The sequence below is a fragment of the Nelumbo lutea genome, chromosome 1, assembly GCF_056320005.1.
Source record: "Nelumbo lutea isolate HS-2025 chromosome 1, American lotus-T2T, whole genome shotgun sequence".
Lineage (NCBI taxonomy): Eukaryota > Viridiplantae > Streptophyta > Magnoliopsida > Proteales > Nelumbonaceae > Nelumbo > Nelumbo lutea.
This window is the reverse complement of record NC_142684.1, coordinates 29,468,539-29,492,349: the sequence shown is the minus strand read 5'-3', so window position 1 is coordinate 29,492,349 and position 23,811 is coordinate 29,468,539. Positions and strand designations below refer to the sequence as shown.

The following is a 23,811-nucleotide window of genomic DNA, read 5'->3' as shown; positions in this document are numbered from 1 at the left end:
AATGTTTGCAAAAAGGTTTTAATTTTTGGGATCCATGTGAGTAGAGAGTGCAACATTGCACCTTGCAGACGAGGGAGAGGTCCTCTCTTGTTGGGCAGTGTTCGATCATTATGGGTTGAGAGGTTAAGTGTAAGACTATTGAGGGTTATACCTGATGGGCAAATCTTGCATCTGCCCACAGTCCTTGGGCCTTCATAAGATGGTTGGACCCAGGGACCATTTAGTGTAAATGTTGGGCCTATTAAGAGGCCATAGTGATGGACTCAGGGGTTCACTGTATTCAGTAGTGAATTCGGCCAGGCCTTGTAACAGAGGCTAGGCTGAACCCATGTGGCTAATGTGTAGATCAATGATAGGGTCCCACGCCATACAAAGAGAGCCAAGCTAGCCAACATTAAATAGGAAGTGAGCTTGAAAGCTTAATGGGCCTAAAAGCCCATTTCGAACTGGGTTAATTGGATTAATTAAATAGGGGTGGATCTGGGTTTGGGTCAACAAATAAGGATAAGAGGATTACTCTTATCCACTTAAAGAGTCTAGATCCAAATAAAGATTTGGATCAGAAAACTCCTAATGAGATTAGGAATTTGCCTCTTTAAGGCTATAAATAAGAGAGCAAGGAGAACCTAAAAAAGGCACTCACTCAATACAGAGAGAAGACAACTCAGTTAGACTGATCTTGCCTTAAGTTCTTTTTCTTCCTGCTCTTGCCGCCCTACCCTATTCGATCTCCAGTTCTTGGATTTCATCAAGATTTAATCTTGATATTGTTTCTTGCCAGAAGAAACAATTTAGAAATTGTGCTCACTATCCCATTCAATTCTTGCTGAAGAATCACAAGTTCTTGGTGAAGAACTACCTGCTAATCCTGCCTCATCCTAAGTTGTGTCATCTTCAGTGGAGGGAGGATTTGGTACACTCTTTGGGTGTGAACACCTACGTTGGGAGGAGCATTCTTGCGTGGATTCCGTATCGGGTATATCCCTCCCTAATTTTGGTTTGAGATTTGGTTCGGTTTGGTTACAAGAACGAACATTGAAAATGCAGTTTTCTAAATTGGGAATAGGATTCCCGGATGGGAGTAAAGAAATTTCGGAATTTCGCTCAACCTTCCTACAGGGTTCGGCCATCTATATGATGGATCTCCCATCCCTTCATTCTCTGTGCTTTGTCACCGGTAACCAGCCCAACTTCCTCTTCGATAAGCTCTGGTTGCTTGAAGAAAAAATTCGGTTCCCAGGGGTCGAGCCACGTGAAGAAGAAGATAGACCCATATTCTTGTCTATCAACGACTGAGTAGAGATTCGACTCACATGACCACTTAAGTGGTCACATGAGTCCAAAAGCTGATTGTGGCCCTTAAGTTCGGTGAGAACCGCTCGACCCGGAAATGGACCAATTGGTTCAGAGAGTGGTGCATAGCTCGAACATAGTCTTGAGCCAAACCCCCCTCCCTGGTCTGACCTGGTTACACCTTTGACCAAGTCTGCATAGGACAAAACAGCGGTAGAGTTGTTTTGGTTTTCAAAAAAATTTGAAAACTTTTCCACAAATGCCTCTTTGCTTTTGGCCTTCGACTTTTCAGCTTCCTCATTCAGAGAAACCTTTACTCCAGCGGCTGCCACATGTCCAGACTTCCTTTGCTCGGACCTGCCAACTGTAACCCATCTTGCCACGTCATCATCTCCCTCAAGCTTCGACCTCCCCAGCCATTGCAACATTTCAACTTCCAAACTCACCCAGAGTTTATACCAATAGCCTTCTGCACATATTTGTACTACCCTTGGAACTTCCTCAAGCTTCATTCTAGCAACTCTCAAGTGTGTTGCCCTCAAATCTGTGGTCTTATATGACAGAAGAACACTGCCCATCGCCTGCACCAGATTTTTCAAGGTTGATTTTTGCCAGAGATGAAAGGGTAAACCCAGCAGCTTCAATTTAAAGCTTCCATCTACAGCAGCAACCTCATTTGAAAGAGGACACCAGTTTTCAATTCTTACAGGACCTTCACTCGTTTCCAACATAGTGAAATCCATCAACAACTCACCCACATCAAGGACTGCTTTCCTATCATTGAAAGGAATAAGGATGACCGTCTGGTTCAACCCAAGCTTCGTTGTCACCTCTTCTAGCAGCCCCATCCAGTCCTTCACCTCCTCCCTCACAGATAAAATGTATTTCTTTTCCTAGTTTCCTTTCTCCTCATCCAATGCAACTCTTGGTTCTGGGATAGTAAACGCCACAGTTGGCTTTCCTTGGGTTCCCACTGTGTCTTCTAAGCCCAGTCTCTCTAGTCTCTTTCTTCTTTCTGTCATCTCTTCTTTCTTACTCTGTCCGCCAACTACTCTCTCTGTTTGTACCTTCACTACCTTTGATTCCTCACTGACTAATCTCCTGTGTAGAGCATTAGCCACCGCTGTCCATCCCTGCTGCCGAACACCTTCAGGGATAACTAATATATGTCTCTTCCTTTTGTCAACCTTTCTCTCCAACTCACCTAGCCAGCGGCACCATCTAGGAAACTCTAAAACCACGGAACGACATCTCCCACTAACAGAATTGTTCCTTTCTTTCCTTCTCTGATCTTAATCGTAAGCTCCCTTTTGGTAAAAAGTCTCCTCCAGCAACAGTTCCTTTTGTTCTATTCTCAACACTTCTCTCCACTTACTGGCTGGTGAGAAACCTTCATGTCCTTTGAACGCCATTCTTATCAATCTCTAGTTACAGTGCAAGACACCTTTAGTGAGATACCCAAATTCTACTATCAAAACGACTGATCCAAAAATAATGACTTTAAAAGAGAGAACAGTTCATCTGCAATGCCCATTCCTGAGTCCCTCAAAGCTCTTCTCAAGTCCAAATCCCAAGAATCCCCACAAACATGAACACAAGAAATAGTTTTAAATTTGTTCAAAGAAAGGGAATGATAAACGAGAATTTGTCCTTAAAAAGGAGTGTCCCCAACCCAAATGTCCTCCCAAAAAAGAATTTCATTACCCATGCAAACATCATACCTAATGAAAGGAGAAAAAATAGGTAACTCCAATAATGTCTTTCCACAGAGAAGAACGAGAAACCGGGTCAAGACCAACATGCCATCCATGAGATGCCATTCCATGGATAATTACTATCACTATGTGCTACAAACTTTCCTACTCTTGGGGGAATCTCCACAACCATTTTCCTAGCGATGCTAAGTTTCTTCCATTTTACCAAGTGATCCTTTTTTGAGTTGCTTGGCTCCCAAAGAAAATCTCTCATGATCTTTTCAATTTGGTTCACAACTTTAATAGGCAACTTGAAAGTAGACAAGTACACTAGCAAATTTGCAAGTGTAGACTTGATTCAGGTGATCGTGATTCTACTCCTTAGTGAAATATAATTCCTCTTCCACTCTACTAACCTCCTTGTGAATCTGTCCAACATTGGGTACCAAAAAGCCTCTAACCTAGGATTTCCCCCCAACAGTAAACCTAAGTAATTTAGGGGCCACTCACTTAACTCACAACCTAGAGCTCTAGCCAATGAAGACACCTCATCTACTTGCCTATTTACACCTACTACACAACTTTTATTCCAATTCACTCTTAGGTTTGAAACCCTCTCAAACTGTGCCACCAAGGATTTCAGATTATCTCCTCTGGTTCCCCTTCACAAAATAGAATTACATCATCTATGAATTGTGAGTGACAAATACTTGCCTCCCCATTCTCCAACCTCGAATTATATTCAAAGTCAGCACTAGTAATCAAGACACTCAAAACATCCACTATTAGGGTGAATAAGAAGGGGAAAGAGGGTCCCCTTGTCTAAAGCCTCTTTTAGCAGGGAAAAAAATCCCTAACTATGCCATTTACCAAAATAGAGAAGCAACAAGTCTAAACACAACCCTTGACCCACCTACACCACCTTTCTTAAAAACCATTACTTTTCAAAACTTCAAGCAAAAAGTCCCAACCCACCAAATCGTAAGCCTCTTCCAGGTCAAATTCATAAATAAGCCCCTTCTCTCCTTTTTCCTTTTGCTATAATCCACACACACTCATTGGCAATTAAGATTTGATTAACAATTGGCCTCCCAAACACAAAGTCTCCTTGATTCGGTGAAATTAGGTTGGGGAGTACTTTTTTTATTCTCAAGGCTAAAACCTTAGAAATGACCTTATAGATACTCCCAATTAAACTTATGGGCCTAAAATCCTTAGGCTAAATTGCATCCACCTTCTTGGGAACCAAGGCTATAAAGGTAACATTTGCACCCGAATATATTTTGCCTTTCTCAAAGAACTCTAAGAATACCTCCACTAAGTCACCACCTATGATATCCCAACAATCTTGGTAAAAATCCATCATGAATCCATTTGGGCCTAGGGCTTTAGATCTTTCCACCAAAAACACTGCATCTTCTACTTCTTAGGCGGTTAGGCCCCAATTACTTTCTAAAGTATCCAACAACTCCCCCTACTCCCTACTTGTTAATCAAAATCAAGATGGTTCTCTCTTACTCTACTCGGTCTGTCATAGATGGCTTTAAAAAGATTTACAAAAGCTCTTGCTATATCCTCCTCCCTTGTAAGCAGTTCCCCATTCCACTTCAATCTTTCCACAAGATTCTTCATTTTTCTTTTATTTTTGAAGATAAATAAAGAAAAATTTATTGCCAAAAAGAAAAATTCATTTGCCAAAGTGTGAAAAAAAAATAGTATTACCATCTCCTTCAACCACCACATCTAGATTTTTTTCTCCAACTCACCTCCTCTCTTCTAATGATTTCTTCCAATTCTTATTCCAATTTTCATCTCTCTTCCCTCAATTTTCTTTATACTTCACCTACATCAATTTCTTGAATCCTTGTGGCAATCCACTCCTTTCTTTCTTCCACTCTTCCAAATTCTTCTTGTTGTAAGGCTTATTTAATTGTTACTTTATAGTTGTTGTTAGTAGGCTGACTTCTTAAGATATTGTCAGTTAGGTACTTGTCTTTTTTTTTTCTTATTAGTTTGGTTCTAGGGTGTGCTGCCAGGGGCATACTTGTAATTTCCATTTTTTTTATTAAGTTAATATAAATAGAGAACTAGCAGCAGCCAGTAGTATCTTTTTTCCTTCTCAATCATATCTCCCTCTTCTTCTCTTTCTCTCTCTCTCTCGTCTCCCACTCTCCATGAATGATTACATGGTATCAGAGCAAATTTTCTGGGCTGTAAAAGACCTACGATCCCTCCTGTTTTGAGCAAGGTTTCCTTCTTTAAATTCTTGGGCGTGGAAGACAGAGAAACCCTAGTAGGTTATTGGCGGAAACCCTAGCAGATTTCTGGCGGCACTTCCTGTGGTTTTTCCTTGGTCGTAATACCAAGGAAACCCTAGTCAGAGAAGGGCGATGCTGATAGAGACTCTCTTCCTTCTCTGTTCGATGCTGTGCAGTTGATTTCAGGTTGGCACCTTCGTACAGGTGCTGGACAGGTGTGTTCTTGTTTATGTCTTCTTTGGCCAATGGTATGAAGGGCTTATTCCTTGGTTATATATACTTGTTTGGATGTTGGATTGTTAGACTGTATGAGCTGCAGTCGGACTGATAGCAATGTCTACCTTGGTTGTGTTGAATTGATTACCGGGCTGGTTTAATGACTGAACCATCTCAGAGTTGATTTCAGCAGTGTCTTGTTCTCTTCCTCACATCCTAGAAGTAAATTCCTTGAGGGTTGGTATTCTGTTTGTGGCTGTTGTGTAGTTGTGTGGTGTTTGGACTGGTTTTCAGCAGTATCCTATGGCGAGTTATGAATCAACCTCATCGGGGGTTACACCAACCCGTAGCACAGCTGGTATGGGAGGTGAAAACATGATTTTTCCCATGCCAATTACCCCTTTTAAATGGTCTAAACTACTCGGAGTGGGCTAAAAGCGTTAAACTCTATGTAACGGCAAGGGGTAAAGCTGGTTACATTAACGGAAGGGTGAAAGAACCCAAGGGTGAGACAGCTGAACATGATAGGTGGGACCAAGAAAACAGTATGGTGATGTCTTGGCTCCTCACAGCCATGGAACCTGATGTGAAGAAGAACTTTATGTGGGCAGACACCGCTAGTGAGATCTGGGAACAGGCCAAAACTACTTATTCTGAGCAAGGGCATTATGCCAAGGTTTACCAGTTACAAGCTGAATCTTCAACCTATAAACAGGGAAACCGTAGTTTGTCTTCATATTATTCAGCCCTTACCTCCATATGGAAAGAATTGGATCATTATCAAGCCATAGAGTGGAAACATGATGATGATGCTAAGGCCTACAGGAAGCTGGTCTCTCAGCAACATGTGTTTGCCTTCTTGTTGGGACTAAACCCTGCATATGAACCATTGAGGGTTCAGATCCTAGGAAGCAAAGAGTTGTCGACGGTTCACGAGGTATACTCCCTTGTTCAATCGGAAGAAAGCAAACGGAGTGTGATGGTTACAGCTAAGGGGGAGCAACAAGTTGCTTTGGCTGCAATGAATAATAACTCCACGGGGAAGAAAAGTGACACTAAGAAGACTGATGATAAAGATAAGTTGTTTTGTACCCACTGTTGGCGTTCACGACATACACGTGACACTTGTTGGGACATCCACGGGAAACCCAAGTGGGCAGTGAAGAATCAAGAACAGGGTAAAAGTCAAGGTCAGAAGAAGGTGAACACAGCACAGAATGCAGCACATGTGGCAACCCAAGAAACTCAGGTTGCCGGTAGTACCCGAGACCACCCTAATAAGTCTGACCCCAAGGAAGAGATAATGAATTCCTTCAGAGAGCACCTGGAATCTTATGGTAGGGCTTTGCGACAAATGGACAACCCAGTCACTGGTACTCCCTCTACTTCATTTGCATCTACTTCAGGTAATAGGGCTTTTGCATTCCATGTCACTCCCATGGATTCCCCTTGGATCATTGACTCAGGGGCCTCCAACCACATGACTGGTAAGTCGAACTTGTTTCAGACTTATAGCCTTTTGTTAGGAAGGGTGACGAGACTGAAAAGAACCCTATTTTTGTCCCCTAATTTTCATATTTTTACATTACTTTAGCACTTAAATGGACTCATTACTCTTGTATTTCGATTCAGGGCAATAAAAAAGGCAATTGGAAGAAAACAGGGCAAATCGGGTGATTTTGCAAAGTTTCGGTGACAGTCGGTAATTTGGGCCTAACTCTCAATTTCGGACTCTGAATTGGACAATTCAAGAAGCATTAGAAAGATGAAAGGAAGACCCACAACTTTTATGTTTTGGGTTTTGACAGATTCGGCCCAAATCGAGTACGAAAACGAGCCCGAAGTGGGAGCAAGTTCGTAGCCAGGCCCATTTCACAACTTAAGCCCAACTCGCAGAAGTACCTTAAAGCAGCCCAAGTTTTAAAGCAGCCCAACTCGAATTCAGGAGTCAAGAGTCCAAATCTCGAATGTAATCTCCAAGGAGAGAGTCTTATCAGATCTAAAGACTTGAATGTAATCCTAGAGAGATAAGAAGATTGAGATTAGATCATAGGATTAGTTCAAAGGAGATCAAGACTCTCTAACGATAAGATGATCTCCGAGAAGGAGTTGGAAAACAGCCCTCTCCTTTGGCTATATAAAGAGGGAGGCGAACCAGCTCTAGCATCACTCACTCCAAGATCCAAGAGATCATCAAGAAGACCAAGAAGCTCAAGGCAGTTCGGCTATGGAGAAGAAAAGCATGGAGATTGCGCAGATCATGAGCAGCTAAGCTTCTTTTTCTAGTTCAACGGGGGAGGTTCGATTGTGTCATTGTGAGGTTCTGTAGTTACTTTATTTTCTTGCTCTCTAATTCAAGTATTCATTGATTCTTGTGCATATTTTTATTGGATGTTGATGTTAATTAGTTTGACAAACTGAACTAATGTCGATCTTCCTACTGCCATCCATGATTTCAGTGATCCGTAATTGTCACGAATAATGGTGCAAGTAGCAATTAGGTTGATTTCTTTTTGGGTCAATTGTTCGTGACAGCCTTTGACCAATGTTTTAACATGGTTCAACCTAAAGGAATCGATGGAACGAGATTCAGTAATTGCAGCTTTCTCAATTATTGTTATTTTGGTTTAACTATTTTCACAAATCTTAATGCTATCACTGTTTAATATGGATGCTATCATGCCCAGTTGAGTGGTGATAAGTGTTGATCGAATGTTGGGTTTGGTCAACTGAATTAGGAAAACACAAGATTTATTATGGCTATCCTAATAAATCTAAGGTTAAATGCTTGAATTGCAAGAATGTTGAAATGTACCTAGGATCGATGGCCAATCGATTCACCCCGAACCCTTGAACCAGAATTCAGTAAGACTGATTTTTTCTTGTTTAAGTTGCTATTTATTTTCTTTTCTTTTAATTTCAGTATTTAAATTCTCTCACTCAATTACATTACCCATTCGGCTTAGAGATTATTGATTTGCTCCCTGTGGAATTCGACCTAGAACCACTTTTATTGCAAATATTTTATTGTGGGACTAGTATTAATTTTGAGGGCTTCGACAAACCCGTCAAAGGGATAGTGAAACTTGCAGATGGTTCATTTTCCTCCATTGCAGGCCAAGGATCAATATCTCTTCCACATGGCCTTAACCTGAATTGTGTATTGCATGTCCCTCAACTTCCTATAAATTTGCTTTTAATTAGTAGCATTACAAGCTCTTTAAACTGTAGTGTAACCTTTTTTGCTGACTCATGTGTTTTTTAGGACCTAACTTCTATAAGGACGATTGGTAGAGGGAGCCTAGTGGATGGTCTCTACATTCTCATCAATAAAGTTGATCTCTCGATGTCATCCTCAGAGTCACATAGTCAAATAAGAGTCAAATTTTTTTGTGGCATAGTCGTTTAGGTCAAGTTTCTTTCGAAATAATAAAGTCCTTGTTTCTAGTTTTATTTAAGTCATGTTCAGTGTCAGAGTTCCAGTGTCAAACGTGTCAGTTGAGCAAACAATGTAGAATAGCTTTTCACTCAAGTAATAAAAGATCAAATGTTCCTTCTCATGTTGTGTATTCTGATGTATGGGGGCCTACCAATGTAATCTCTGAGGGTGGATATAAGTACTTTATCATATTAATCGATGATTACTCTCGCTATACATGGGTAATTCCTATGCGTAGTAGAGACGAAGTTCCAAAGATTGTAAAAGACTTCCAGAGGATGGTATTTACGCATTTCCATGTTGAAATACAGATCTTCCAATCCGACGATTCAAAAGAATACTTCCATGAGGAGCTCAATGAGTTCTTTGTCTCCCACGGATCTATTCAAAGGAGCTCATGCACCAGAACACCACAACAAAATGGTGTTGCCGAAAGAAAAATAGACACCTTGAGATAGCTCGCGGGATGATGCTACATATGAATGTTCCAAAAAGGTTTTGGGTGGATGCTATACTTGCAGCTGTTTATGTCATCAATCGCATGCCCTACAAAGTGCTGAACTACATGGCCCCTCATCAATTATTGTACCATCAGTCTCCTTTATTTTCCATTCCCATGAGAGTCTTTGGTTGTCATGCCTTTGTCCAAGATTTGTCTCCATCTCGAGGTAAGTTAGACCCTCGGTCCATTCCTTGTGTCTTTCTGGGGTATCCCTCCTCTCAAAAAGGGTATCGGTGCTTTGATCCCGTTAGTCGTAAGTTTTGTGTCTATGGATGTGTCCTTTGAGTCTGAGCCATTCTTCCCTGCTTCTCCTCAGGAGGAGAGTAGTAGTGTGGAAGAGGAGAAGCAGGTTCAAGTATCTCTTCCTTCTATTCCGGACCTTGCTCCCTTTCGTGTCTTCCAACGTACACGCCGTAGAGATCAGTGATGTGATAGAGATGTGGAGCAGCCAAACACTGAGCAACCGACACCGTTAGACTCCCAGGAGGTAAGTCCACTCCCTAACCCTACTCCTACTGTGGATGACCTTGACATTCCTATTGCTCAACGAAAGGGAGTCAGGTCATGCACTACCAAACACCCCATTACCCATTTTGTCTCCTATGATCACATTTCCCCCTCATACCGAGCCTTCCTATCTGCAGTTGATTGCATCCCTGTTCCCAGAAATGTTGCAGAAGCTTTAAAATACCCTGAATGGACAGATTCCATGAAAGAGGAGATTAATGCTCTTCACAAAAATCAAAAAGGGGAAAGACCCCGTGGGGTGTAAATGGGTGTTCACGGTTAAGCACAAGGTAGACAAAACAGTTGAAAGGTACAAAGCAAGATTAGTAGCCAAAGGGTACACACAAGTATATGGGGTTGACTATGATGAGACTTTTGCTCCAGTAGCCAAGATGAACTCAATTAGGGTTCTCCTGTCCTTAGTTGCTAATTTTGACTGGGAATTGCATCAACTGGACATAAAGAATGCTTTTTTGAATGGTGACTTAGAGGAGGAAGTATACATGGTTCAACCCCTTGGATTCTGTGCCAAGAGAAGTGAAAATAAGGTGTGCAAGCTGTGAAAGTCTCTTTATGGCTTAAAACAGTCTCCTAGAGCATGGTTCAGTAAGTTTCACATGGCAGTTCAACAGATGGGCTTCAAATAATGTCAATCTAATCATACACTCTTTGTGAAGAGATGTCAAGAACAGGTTGCTGTATTGATAGTGTATGTGGATGATATTATCATTACAGGAAGTTGGATCTCAAAGATACAAAAATTGAAACAATTCCTTGCATCTAAATTTGAAGTGAAAGATTTAGGTCCCCTGAAGTATTTCCTTGGGATTGAAGTTGCCCACTCAGAAAAATGTATCTTTATCTCTCAAAGGAAATACAACCTTGATCCATTACAGGATATAGGCAAATTAGGTGCAAGGCCGGCAGATACTCCCATGGATGTTGACCACAAGTTAGGTGACTGTGTTGGTGAACCTCTGAAAGATGTGAAACAGTTCCAAAGGCTAGTGGGAAAGCTGATTTATTTGTCCATGACCCGTCCAGACATTGCCTATTCCGTTGGGGTCCTAAGCTAGTTCATGCTCTCTCCTAAGAAACCACACATGGAGGCAGCGGAAAGAGTTCTTAGATACTGAAGAAATATCCCGGAACAGGTCTACTATTCAGTAAACACAATCACCTAAAGGTGAAAGTCTTTACAGATGCTGATTGGGCAGGAGCTGTGGATGACAGAAAGTCCACAAGTGGGTATTGCACATTTGTTGGAGGAAATCTAGTGACCTGGAAAAGCAAGAAACAAAGTGTGGTAGCAAGGTCAAGCGTTGAAGCTGAATATAGAGCTATGGCACATGGGGTGGCTGAGGTCCTTTGGCTAAAGAATCTTCTAGGGGAGCTTGGAATTGTTATTCATGGTCCTATGTCTCTTTACTGTGACAACAAGGCTGCAATAAACATCGCTAACAACCCTGTCCTACATGAGAGGACCAAGCATATTGAGGTGGACAAACACTTCATAAGGAAAAATTTGGAAAAAAGGGAAATTTGCATCCCTTATGTCAACTCCAAGGAACAACTTGCTGATGTCCTCACAAAGGGGCTTCTATACTCGCAGCACAGTGTGACAAACTGGGCATGATAGACATATTCAGCCCAACTTGAGGGGGAGTGTTGTAAGGCTTATTTAATTGTTACTTTATAGTTGTTGTTACTGGCTGACTTCTTAAGATACTGTCAGTTAGGTACTTGTCTTTTTTTTTCTTATTAGTTTGGTTCTAGGGTGTGCCGCCAGGGGCATACTTATAATTTCTATTCTTTTTATTAAGTTAATATAAATAGAGAACTGGCAGCAGCCAGTAGTATCTTTTTTCCTTCTCAATCATATCTCCCTCTTCTTCTCTTTCTCTCTCTCTCTCTCTCTCGTCTCCCACTCTCCATGAATGATTACACTTCTTTATTCCAGGCTTTGATCCTAGATTTCAAGGATTGTAGCTTTTGTAGAACCTATAGCCTTTCAACCTTAAAACCACCTGGTCTTCTTCCCACCACTCTTTCACTTTCTTTATAAATTCAACATGAAGCAGCCACATATTCTAAACCTAAACGGGCAAGGTTCCGCTCCTACTCTTTCTTGGGAAAGTCTAATTGGACAATGTTCTAGGTAGGTCTAGGGAGGGCCCTCACTACCAATCCCCTCCAAGCAATTTCTTAATCTGAAGAGAATAGAACCTATCCAGCTTACAATAAAGGGGATCCTCTTGGAAATTGGACCAAGTAAGATTTGTTTGCAACATAGGCAACTCTCTCAACTCAAAGGAAGCCTCAAAGAGGTTAAATTTTCTCATGTTGGAGGTAATCCTATCATTGGGGTTATTTGTTTCATTTACATATCTGATAACATTAAAACCACCCCCACATACTGAGGACCCTCCCAAAGACCCCTTATAGCTGCTAACTCCTCCCACAACTCTTCCCTTTCCCTATAGGAGTTTTGTCCATAGACATTAGTTAAGGCCCATTCCAATCCATCTGCTTTCCTCCTTAATTTAATTGCAACTGTAAAGTAACCAATAAGTTCTTCTATACACTCCATCTCCTCATCCTTCCAAAATTGTAACAACTCCCCCTAAAGCCCCCCAAGATTGTGCTGACCACACATTTCTTACCCACCTCCTATCCAATTTTACTAATTTGGATTCCTAGATTAAAACAATATCTGGCTTCTCTTTCCTAAAAACTTCCCTAATCATCCTTCTTTTCCTTGAACTCCCCAAAGCCTTTACATTCCAACTGATTATCTTAATAGGGAATACCTAAGTACAATACCCAAAAAGGCTTACCCTTTATTAAGCCAATTTCCTTTTCTTCCTCCCTGTGCACCCTTTCTCATAATCCGCTTCGACATAGGTTGTATCTAGGACGATGCTATACATCCTTAACTATCTCCTGCCCCTCTAGCCCCCTCTTTAGTTGTCATATGGAGGTTTAAGTTATCATGTGACCCCTTTTCTAACCTAGGCCAAGTTGAACCTTGTATCAGTCCACCCCTCGACCCTGAGTTCTCATTTCCTAATATAATGGGTTCACTCGAAGGCCCAAGATGAGGGTTGCTTAAAGTCAGTTTAGCCCCACATCGAAAATGGTTATCTAGTTCAGTCCGCAACTCTTGGTTTCACTCAGTACACATTTTGAGCATTTTAATATTCTCCAAGCTGCTTTGAGAATGCTGAGGACCTGGCTCTGCATTTATTCCATCTGCCACAACTCTGACATAGGTCCCGCTACCCTCTATCACTTTGCTTTTACTTACACACAGAAGTATTTGGGGGGAAGGCCAGGTCAGGTGGAAGGCTTTGGCTGCTTCTGGGAGTGCCGGAGGTCTTCTGAGTCTTTGGGATCCTGCATTTTGTAGCCTTGTTTCCAGCAGAATTGGAAATTTCTCAATCTCTTTAAGTATGAAGTTACAGGGTGGAAAAATATTCAAGTTACAAATGTTTATGGACCAACAGAGCCAAATCTTAGGGCGGCTTTCTGGGAGGAGTTATCAGATGTGAGAGAGTCTCAGAATCATCCTTGGGTCACCGGCGGTGACTTTAATTCGACTATATCGGTGCAAAAGAAAATTACAAGGGGTAGAAGAACTGGATCGATGAATTTGTTTGCTGGATTTATCAATAATATGGAGCTAATGGATGTTCCAATTCAGGGTAACAGATTTACTTGGACTAATAATCAAGCAAACCCGACTCTGGTAAGACTGGACAGGTTTTTGGTTTCCTCAAATTGGGATGATTTCTTTCCTGATTTTAGGCAGATCACTCTTCCTAGACCGGTTTCTGACCACAGCCCTATTCAGCTTGTTTGTGGTTGTTGTCAGTTGTTTATGTTTATGTATTCAGGTTTAGTACCATAAGGGTACTGATGTAATTTCCTCTTTGATTACATTGTTCGGCTGTACTAGTATAAATAATAATAGATCATTCTTTCACCCCCTAAGTTCAATAGAGGCTTTCAGTCCTCTCGGCTCTCATCTCCTCTCTCCCTCTCTTCTCTCCTCGTCTCTCACTTGCTCTTGCTCTTGCTCAACATGGTATCAAAGCAAGTTCGTCCAGGCCTGAAAACAAATTAGTTGAGGTCATTCTCCAATGCCGAGTAGGTTGCCTCTTCATCTCCTAGAAGTTGTCCCTGATGCTCGACTTCAAGAAGGAAGAAGGTGCCGGCCTGACTGTTCAGCTTCTTAGCGCAGAAAAGAGTTATGGTACAGAGTCTTTTCGTATTCCAGCCCATATGTTGTTTTCATTGATTGCTCGGCTGTAGAGAGGCCGTCACCTGATGTACGAAGAGGAGGTTCTGGTTTGCAGAGAGGCTGGCGTTCAAGAAGGTACTGTCCATCTGCTGTTCGGGTGCCCTGGTATTCAACTGAAGCTGTTTTTTGTTGTTTTTTCTTCTTGCACCCTTCGATGGACTGTTGATGCCCTAAAAATCCGAATGTGGTGTTCTCCTCTTGTGTATCACTACTATTCGGCTACATTGTTGATGGACTGAAGTTTTTTTCTTCCTTGACTGTTCTTGCTGTTCGGCTACATTGTTGATCTCAGTGACTGTTCGGCTACCCTGAAGTTGGTGTCAGCCGATTAGGTGTATGGTGAACTATCACCTTGTGTCTCTCTTTCTACTAAGGAGTTGTATGAAAACTGTAAAACCGTAGGTCATACAGACCTGGTTATGTACTGCATTGCAGTGTTTGTATGTTTGTTCATTGGATTCCTACAAAAATTGTAGGTCATACAGACTAGTCCAAGTGCTACAGCAACAATGCTTGTTCTTGGCTCTCTATGAAACCACAGGTCAGAAGTACCGAGTTGTATGCTGAAATAGCAAGTGCTTCTTCTTTTGTGGACTGAAGGACATAAGATCCCTTTTCTGTAGCAGCTCTGTGAGGCAGTGTGCCTTGAGTGTTGTGTGTTCTTAAACCTGAAATCATGAATAGTGAAGATTCAGCCACATCTGGAATCTCCACAATGCTGAATGGAATGAGTAGGGGTGGTGACCTATCCTTCCCTATGGCTGTTGTTCCTCTTGATGGATTAAATTACCTAGAATGGTCAAGAGGGATCAAGTTATACATCACTGCAAGAGGTAAGATAGGCTACATTAATGGGAGGATAAAAGAACCATCCTCCGGGAGTGTTGAATATGATAGATGGAATCAAGAGAACAGTATTGTTATGTCCTGGCTCTTGGTTTCCAATGCAGCCTCAAATCAGGAAGAATTTCATGTGGGCTGAAACTGCGAATGAAATCTGGGAACAGGCAGCATCATCTACTCGTAGACAAAGGGAGAGGTGTTTATTGGTCTATTACTCTGAATTAACATCTGCCTGGAAGGAGTTGGATCACTACCAGAGTGTGGATTGGAAGTGTGATGAGGATGCTAAAAAGTACAAACAGATTGTCTCCCAGCAAAGGGTGTTTGCATTCTTACATGGTCTGAATCCTATGTATGAATCTATCAGAGTTCAGATTCTCAGCTCTAAGGATCTCCCTTCTGTTCAGGAAGTCTATGCTCTTCTACAATCTGAAGAAAGCAGGAGAAATTTGATGAATAGCCCTGGTGGGGATGGTGTTGTGTTAGTTGCAAAAAGGGGTGTATCTACTGGTGGGGGATCTTCTTCCCGGAAAGGAGATCTCCAGAAAAAAACTGAAGATAAGGAAAAATTGTTGTGCACTCATTGTCAGAAACCCTGACACACCAAAGATACCTGTTGGGATCTTCATGGGAAACCAAAATGGGCTCAAGATCTGACTAAGAAGCAAAGTGCAGAGGTGAATAAGAAGTACGGGCAGCAAAATACAAGGAAACATCACATGGCCAACATGGCTACTTAGGAGCATCAGCCTACCATTTCTACTGTGACTCAGACACATCTCACTGGACCTGACCCAAGGGAGGACATTATGAATTCCTTCCGTGACCATTTAGAGCTCTATGGTAGAGCAATTCGTTAGATGGATACTCCTCCCTCAACCTCATTTGCATCTACGTCAGGTAACCCTGCCACTACTTTCCATGTTGCTTCTCACACCCATGACTCTCCATGGATCATTGATTCTGGAGCATCAAAACATATGACTGGTACGTCCTCTTACTTTCAAACCTATCACCCTCTTTCTGGAAGAGACAAGGTGAGACTAGCCAATGGATCATACTCTTCCATACCTGGTCAAGGAACTCTCTCTCTTCCTCTTGGCCTTACCCTCTCTGATGTTCTTCATGTTCCAAACTTTCCCATTAATTTGTTCTCTGTTAGTAGTGTTACTAATTCCTTAAATTGCTTAGTGACTTTTATCCCTTCTCATTGTGTGATTCAGGATCTGGCCTCGGGGAGGACGATTGGTAGGGGTCGTATGGTTGATGGACTTTACATGCTGCAGAATAAGGCTGGTCTTCATGTTACAGAGTCTATGAGTCAGTCCTGTAAGAAAAAAGTCTATGTATGGCATTGTCGTCTTGGTCATTTGTCTTTTGAGTCTTTGAAAGTTGTATTCCCAGAACTGTTAGTTGAGTAAACATTGTAGAAATCATTTTCTTCAAAGACATAGTAAATCTGAATCTCCATTTCACATTGTTCATTCTGATGTGTGGGGCCCTGTTACTTTACCATCTGAGAGTGGCTACAAGTATTTCATTACCCTCATTGATGATTATTCTAGATTTACATGGGTATACCCGATGCGAACCAGGGAAGAAGTACCAAAAATCATTCAAGATTTCCAGCAGATGGTCTTCACTCAATTTCAAACTGAAATCCAAATTTTCCAATCAGATAATGCAAAAGAATTTTTTCATAGTGACCTCACGGAATTTTTTGCTTCGCATGGTTCCCTTCACCGTAGCTCTTGTGCCCGCACACCACAACAAAATGGTGTGGCCGAACGGAAGAACCGACATCTCCTTGAAGTGGCTCGAGGTTTACTACTTCATATGAATGTTCCCAAATGGTTTTGGCTTGAAGTTGTTCTTTGTTCCACTTACCTTATAAACCGTATGCCCTCTCATCGGTCAGAGTACAAAGCCCCACATCAACTTCTCTTTCCTAAGGCTCCCCTTCTTTCTATTCCTCCTCGTGTCTTTGGTTGTCGGTGTTTTGTCCAAAATCTGTCTCCCACCCATGGGAAATTGGACTCTCGTGCTATACCTTGCATATTTCTTGGTTACCCCTTCACTCAAAAGGGCTACCGTGTTTTTGATCATGTTTCTCGTAAATTCTATGTCTCCATGGATGTTTCTTTCTTTGAAGATGAGCCTTTCTATCCTATTTCTCCTCAGGGGGAGTGCAAACATGAGGAGAAACTAGTTCAGCTTCCCTCTCTCCCTAACCCTCCACCTTTTCGTGTTTTTTCTCGTCGTCGCAAAGGCCAGCCAAATCCAAGAGCTGTAAAGAATCCGGAAGCTGTACCTCCAATGCCACCAGACTCCTCGAGGGAGGATCATACTCACTCAGGTATTTTAGCTCCCAATGATGCCCTTGAATCTATTGAAAATGATTCCTCTACTACTAATGATCTTGACCGTCCTATTGCTCACAGGAAGGGGGTCAGATTGTGCACCACAAAACATCCCATTTCCAACTTTGTCTCCTATGAGAACATTTCACCCTCATTCCGTGCCTTCCTTACCTCTATTGACAGTGTCCCTATCCCTAAGAATGTGGCAGAAGCTCTTTCAGTTCCTGAATGAACAAATGCCATTAGGGAAGAAATTAATGCCCTTCACAAAAATGGCACATGGGAACTTGTTGATCTTCCCAAGGGAAAGGTTCCAGTTGGATGTAAATGGGTGTTCACAGTCAAGCATAAGGCTGATGGAACAGTGGAAAGGTATAAAGCTCGCTTAGTGGCAAAGGGATTTACTCAAGTGTATGGAGTTGATTATGCTGAAACTTTTGCCCCCGTTGCCAAGATGAATTCCATTAGAGTCCTTTTCTCTCTTGCAGCCAATCTGGATTGGGTTTTACACCAACTGGACATCAAGAATGCATTCTTGAATGGTGACCTTGAAGAGGAAGTGTACATGATTCAACCTCCTGGGTTTCTAGCCCATGGCAATGAACAGAAAGTGTGCAAGTTGAAGAAGTCCTTATACGGGCTGAAACAATCACCAAGAGCTTGGTTCAGTAGATTCCATGTGGCAGTTCAGCAGAAAGGATACAGACAATGTCAGTCATATCACAAACTGTTCGTGAAAAAAGAAGGTAAAATTGCTGCTCTAATTGCTTATGTGGATGACATAATTGTTACTGGTGATTGGAAGGATGAAATTCAAAAATTGAAACTCTTCCTTGCAACTCAGTTTGAAGTGAAGGATCTAGGACCTGCCAGATACTTCCTTGGAATTGAAGTTGCCCGATCAAAGAAGGGTATCTTCATTTCTCAAAGGAAATACGTCTTAGATTTACTTCAGGACACTGGAAAGATGGGGGTGAAGCCAGTTGACTCTCCCATCGACCCCAACCATAAATTAGGTGACAACTGTGGTGAATCACTCAAGAATGTGAAACAGTTTCAGAGGGTTGTAGAGAGATTGTTATACCTTTCTATGACTCGCCCAGACATTGCATATGCTATTGGTGTCCTCAGTCAATTCATGCATGCTCCTAGGTCTTCTCATCTTGAAGCAGTAGAGAGAATCCTCAGATATTTGAAGAAGTATCCGGGTACTGGTTTGTTGTTTCAAAAGCATGGACATTTGAAAGTTGATGTTTATACAGATGCAGATTGGGTTGGATCCCAAAGTGATAGAAAGTCTACTAGTGGCTACTGCACCTTCATAGGAGGGAACCTTGTTACATGGAAAAATAAAAAGCAAAATGTGGTAGCTAGATCCAGTGCTGAAGCTGAATATCGTGCTATGGCCCACGGGGTTGCTGAAGGCATGTGGATAAAGAATTTGTTGGGGGAGTTGGGTTTCCCAGTGACCAAACCTATAACTCTATTTTGTGAGAACAAAGCAGCTATAAGCATTGCTGCCAATCCAGTGCTACATGATAGAACAAAACACATCGAAGTTGACAAGTATTTTATCAGAGAGAAAGTTATCACAGGCGAAGTGTGTACCCCCTATGTCACTTCTGAGAACCAGCTTGCAGACATCTTTACAAAGGGTTTAAACCTTTCCAGACATCATGATCTTTGTGACAAGTTGGGCATGATTGATATCTATGCTCCAACTTGAGGGGGAGTGTTGTCAGTTGTTTATGTTTATGTATTCAGGTTTAGTACCATAAGGGTACTGATGTAATTTCCTCTTTGATTACATTGTGTACTAGTATAAATAATAATAGATCATTCTTTCGCCCCCTAAGTTCAATAGGGGCTTTCAGTCCTCTCGGCTCTCCTCTCCTCTCTCCCTCTCTTCTCTCCTTTTGTCTCTCACTTGCTCTTGCTCTTGCTCAACAGTGGTCATCGTGAGATAATCAGTGCTCTAGTTAAATTTGAAAATGCATGGTTTGAGGAGGACAAGCTTATCCCCTTGATCAAATCTGTGTGGAATGAATTTCAGGTGGAAGGTTCTAGTTCTTTTATTTTGGCAAAAAAGTTAAATGCCATCAAGGGAAAGTTGAAAATTTGGAGTATGGAGAATGAAATGAAATTGGGGACTGAAAAGAAGGCCTTATTGAGCACCATTGTTGAGATTGATAGAGCTGAAGAGGCGAGCACCTTGACTGAAGAATTGAGATTAAAAAGGTCTAATGCAAAAATCAAATATGACAAGTTGGCTATAGAGGAAGAGATGAAGTGGAGACAAAGAGCCAAAACCACTTGGCTAAAGGAGGGTGATAAAAATACGAAGTTCTTCTTCCACAAAATGACAAATGCTTGTGCAAGGGTTTCTTCGATCAGCAAACTGGTGTGGGAGGATAGGAGTGGTGAATCATGTTAAGAGGTTAAATCAGTAGCAACATCCTTCTATAAAAATCTTTATAAGGAGAAGTGGGCCCATAGGCCATTTCCTTCTGAGTTTCCTTTCAAGCAATTGAATGAAGAGCAGAAACTCTGGATTGAGAGACCCTTTACAGAAGAGGAAACCAAGGCAGCAGTCAAGAAGGTAGAATGTGATAAATCCCCTGGTCTGGATGGGTTTTCAAACCTTTTTTATTTAAAATGCTGGGATATTGTGAAGAAAGACTTGTTGAAGGTGTTCCAAGCGTTTCATACAAATGCATCACTGCAAAGAAGCTTGAATGCTACTTTTATCACTCTCATCCCAAAGATTGAGGGGGCTGTAAATATTAAGGATTTCAGACCTATCAGTTTCCTGCACAGTTTTTATAAAATCTTGGCTAAAGTCTTGGCAGAAAGAATGAAAGGTGTACTAGGTAGTGTTATTTCTTGTAACCAAAGTGCATTTGTTCCGGGCAGACAGATGGTAGATTCAATTCTCATTGCCAATGAACTGTTAGAATCTAGAAGAAGAGAGGGAACCCCGGGTGTAATTTGTAAGCTTGATATTAAGAAAGCATATGACCATGTTAACTGGCATTGTCTGGACCTGGAGTTGGAGAAAATGAATTTTCGGCAGAAATGGAGAAACTGGATCAGAGTACGTGTTAGGACCCCAAAATTTTCTATCCTAATTAATGGCCAATCGACGGGGTTTTTCATTAGCTCTAGAGGTTTGAGGCAGGGTGACCCTCTTTCCCCCTTGCTATTCATTTGTATCATGGAAATGTTTACTCTTATTAGCAAGAAAGCTGCAGAGAATGGGTTTTGGGAGGGCTTTGCAATCTCTCCAGGAAAGGAAAAAGTTAATGTCCTCCAGTTTGTAGATGATACTTTATGCTTTGTTGATGCTTCCCCAAGTCAGTTGGAGTTGGTGCTTGGAATTCTGAGTTGGTTTGAAGTGGTGTCTGGACTCAAGGTTAACTTGAGTAAGAGTCAGATCATCCCTGTGGGTCTTGTAACAAACTTAGAAGAATGTGCAGAAGTGATGGCTTGCCAAATTGCTTTTCTCCCGGTCAAGTATTTGGGGCTTCCTCTTGGGGCTAAATGCTCTTCCTCTAAGACTTGGGTTCCAGTTATTGAGAGAATGGAGAGCAAATTGGATTTTTGGAAAGCTAAATATCTCTCTTTTGGGGGCAGAGTGACACTGATTAAGAGCACTCTCTCTAATCTTCCTACCTACTTCCTCTCCCTTTTCCCCATTCCAATCAAAATAGCAAATAGATTGGAGCAAATCCAGAGGAACTTATGGAGGGGATGGGAGGAGGAAAAGAAGGTCCATATTGTAAATTGGGAACAAGTGTGTCTCCCAAAGGAAGTTAGTGGGCTGGGAATAAGGAATTTGAAGAAACTTAATTCTGCCCTTCTTAGCAAATGGTTATGGAGGTTTGCTAATGAAAGAAATGCATGGTGGAGAAACCTTATTGCGGAAAAATATGGAATGGAATGGGGTGAATGGAGATCCAAATGCCCTCTTTTAAGAGGGGCAAGATCCATTTGGGCAGGTATTTTGAAGGTCCTTCCTATATTTGAGGAAGGGATCAGATTTAAGGTGGGAAATGGAGAAAGAATTAAATTTTGAAGGACTCTTGGTGCTCAGAAATGTGTCTGAAAGAAGTTTTCCCTCTTCTGTACCAAATCTCTGTAAATCAGGAATCCTCTATAGCTGAGAACTTTAATGTATCAGCTGATTCTATTATTTGGAATCCGCTTTCTAGGAGGAGTCTCTTTGATTGGGAGGTTGAAGAGTATGCGGCTCTGCTGGGCTTGCTTCAAAATCAGTTGATTGATTTAAATCTGGAAGACAAATGGAGCTGGAAATGGAAAGCTGATGGCTACTTCTCTGTTAAATCTATGTTTCTTAAGTTGGTCAGTTCAGGTCAAGTGAACTTTCCCGCCAGACAGATTTGGAATTCATCTAGTCCCCTCTAAAGTAAATTTTCTGGTTTGGACAATGGTTCTAGACAAGTGTCTGAACAAAGTTAATCTGGTGAGAAGTGGCATTCAGATTTTTGATATTTCGTGTGGCTTGTGTGGTACCTTGGCAAAAATCTACTCAGCACCTGTGTATCCATTGCCCAATTTCTGCTTATGTCTGGGGGCATTTCCTTAAGGCCTCGGAAGTTAGTTGGGTAATAATGCCAAATTCAGTGAAGGAGCTGCTGAACTGTTGGAGAATTGAGGGTCTCGGCAAGAAAGGAAATTTGGTTTGGAACACCATTCCGGCAGCTGTACTTTGGGCTATTTGGACTGAGAGAAATAACAATTTCCCATGGTAATTCTAAAAGTCCAGATGAAATAGCGCAGAATGCTGTGAGCAAGTTATTGTCTTGGGTGTCGGCAGCGGAGGACTTTAAAAATCAGAATTTGTGTTTGTTGTTTTGTTCTGTCTTGGATGAGATTGTAATCTGAGGTGGTCCTAGGCAGCCTTTAATGGCCTGGGCTCTATTGTAATGTCTCTTTGAATGAATAAATTACCTTACCTTTTACAAACAAAAAAAAAAAACACAGAAATCTTTCATCATTGAAGAGGCCTTTCAAATTCCCCCTTTCTAAACCTTCCATTTCCATGTAAATCTCAGCCAATTTTTAATGGGCCAATCTCTTTGTTCCACATAGGTAATCTTCTTCTAGCTCTTCGTTTTCCACCCTCCTGGAATCCCTCCACAGAGCAGCTTCAATGGAGGTCAAAAGCCATGCTAAATAGAAACTATTATCAGAAAAGGCCTCAACCTTCCTAGAGATTTCATCAGGCCTTACCCCACTCACCTTCATGGCCGCTGATCAGAGGTCTAAAGAGAAAACACTTTCAAGACATGCTTCCATCTTCCATAAGTGGAAAGGTAGGCCAGCAACCTGAATGGTAACACCATCTTCCACAGAAACATTCTTTGAGTTTGAAACAAGGGACGTCTCATTGCTGTAGCCACTCCAAGACCCAACTGAAGATTCAACACACTGACATCAAGGTTGTTCTGCACTAAGTCTAGCACTGCTTTAAAGTCTTCAAAAGGAGTAAATATTATTGGACCATTTAACTTTAATTTCTCGATTATCTCAACTGCTATTTCCCTCCAGTTTTCTGGTTTCTTCCATACTTCAACCACTAGCTTCTTTTCCACTCTTCCTTCTCCGTGATGTATACCAATTTCCCAACTCCCCAGTCCATTTGCCAGAATGTGTTTTCCTGTGTCTATTTCCTTCTCAGGAGGACGTTTTACTACCTTCTCAGAACTAGGTTTTGCCACTTCTCCATTGATCAGTTTTATCTCATTCCCTTCCTTCATCAGAGTTAAAATGTCCTGCAGCAAGTTTTTAACCTCCCTCCAGCTTGATTCATTCCTCTCTTCAGGAAAGCATAATAGCTGCTTCTTGCCCTCCCCAAAAAACTCATACAGAGACAAGAATCTACCTTTCTTGCTCCATCTTCTTTCTACAAGGTACCTTCTTTCATCTTCTTTCACACTCTTCCAATTCACCTCCTTACCTGCTTGAAGTGCACCTTCCATGAACAGTTTGAACCACTCAATCACATCCAGCCCAACCAGATGTACCATGGTTTTTCTGATTTCCCTAATCTTCAACGTGGTCTTCCCCTTCACTCTGAATGTTTTGAATAGCAGGTTGTTATCTGAATGAACTCCATCTTCTCCAGCCCAAGGTTAAATGTATCGACACGTATCGGCTGACACGTATCGTTCAGGGACCTCTCCGAGACGCCCCTACAGTGGGTGTATCAGGGGTCTGACCGGTTCAGGGGGTGGAGGAGCCCTAAACCGCCCCCTGAACCGGTTTTGAAAAAAAATAATTAAAAGTTAAAAAAAAAGTAAAAAAAGAGGTATCGATTTGCCCGATACACCCCTACCGGTGTATTGGGTGTATCGTTATTTTGAACCTTGCTCC

The 23,811-nt window shown here is 41.7% G+C and overlaps 1 protein-coding gene across 6 annotated transcripts in view; it reads right to left on the bottom strand.

The window, feature by feature from the left end:
- LOC148874122 (biotin--protein ligase 1, chloroplastic-like) overlaps positions 1–23,811 on the bottom strand; it is a 102,360-nt gene that overhangs the window by 65,612 nt on the left and 12,937 nt on the right. The gene's annotated exons all lie outside the window — the stretch shown is intronic.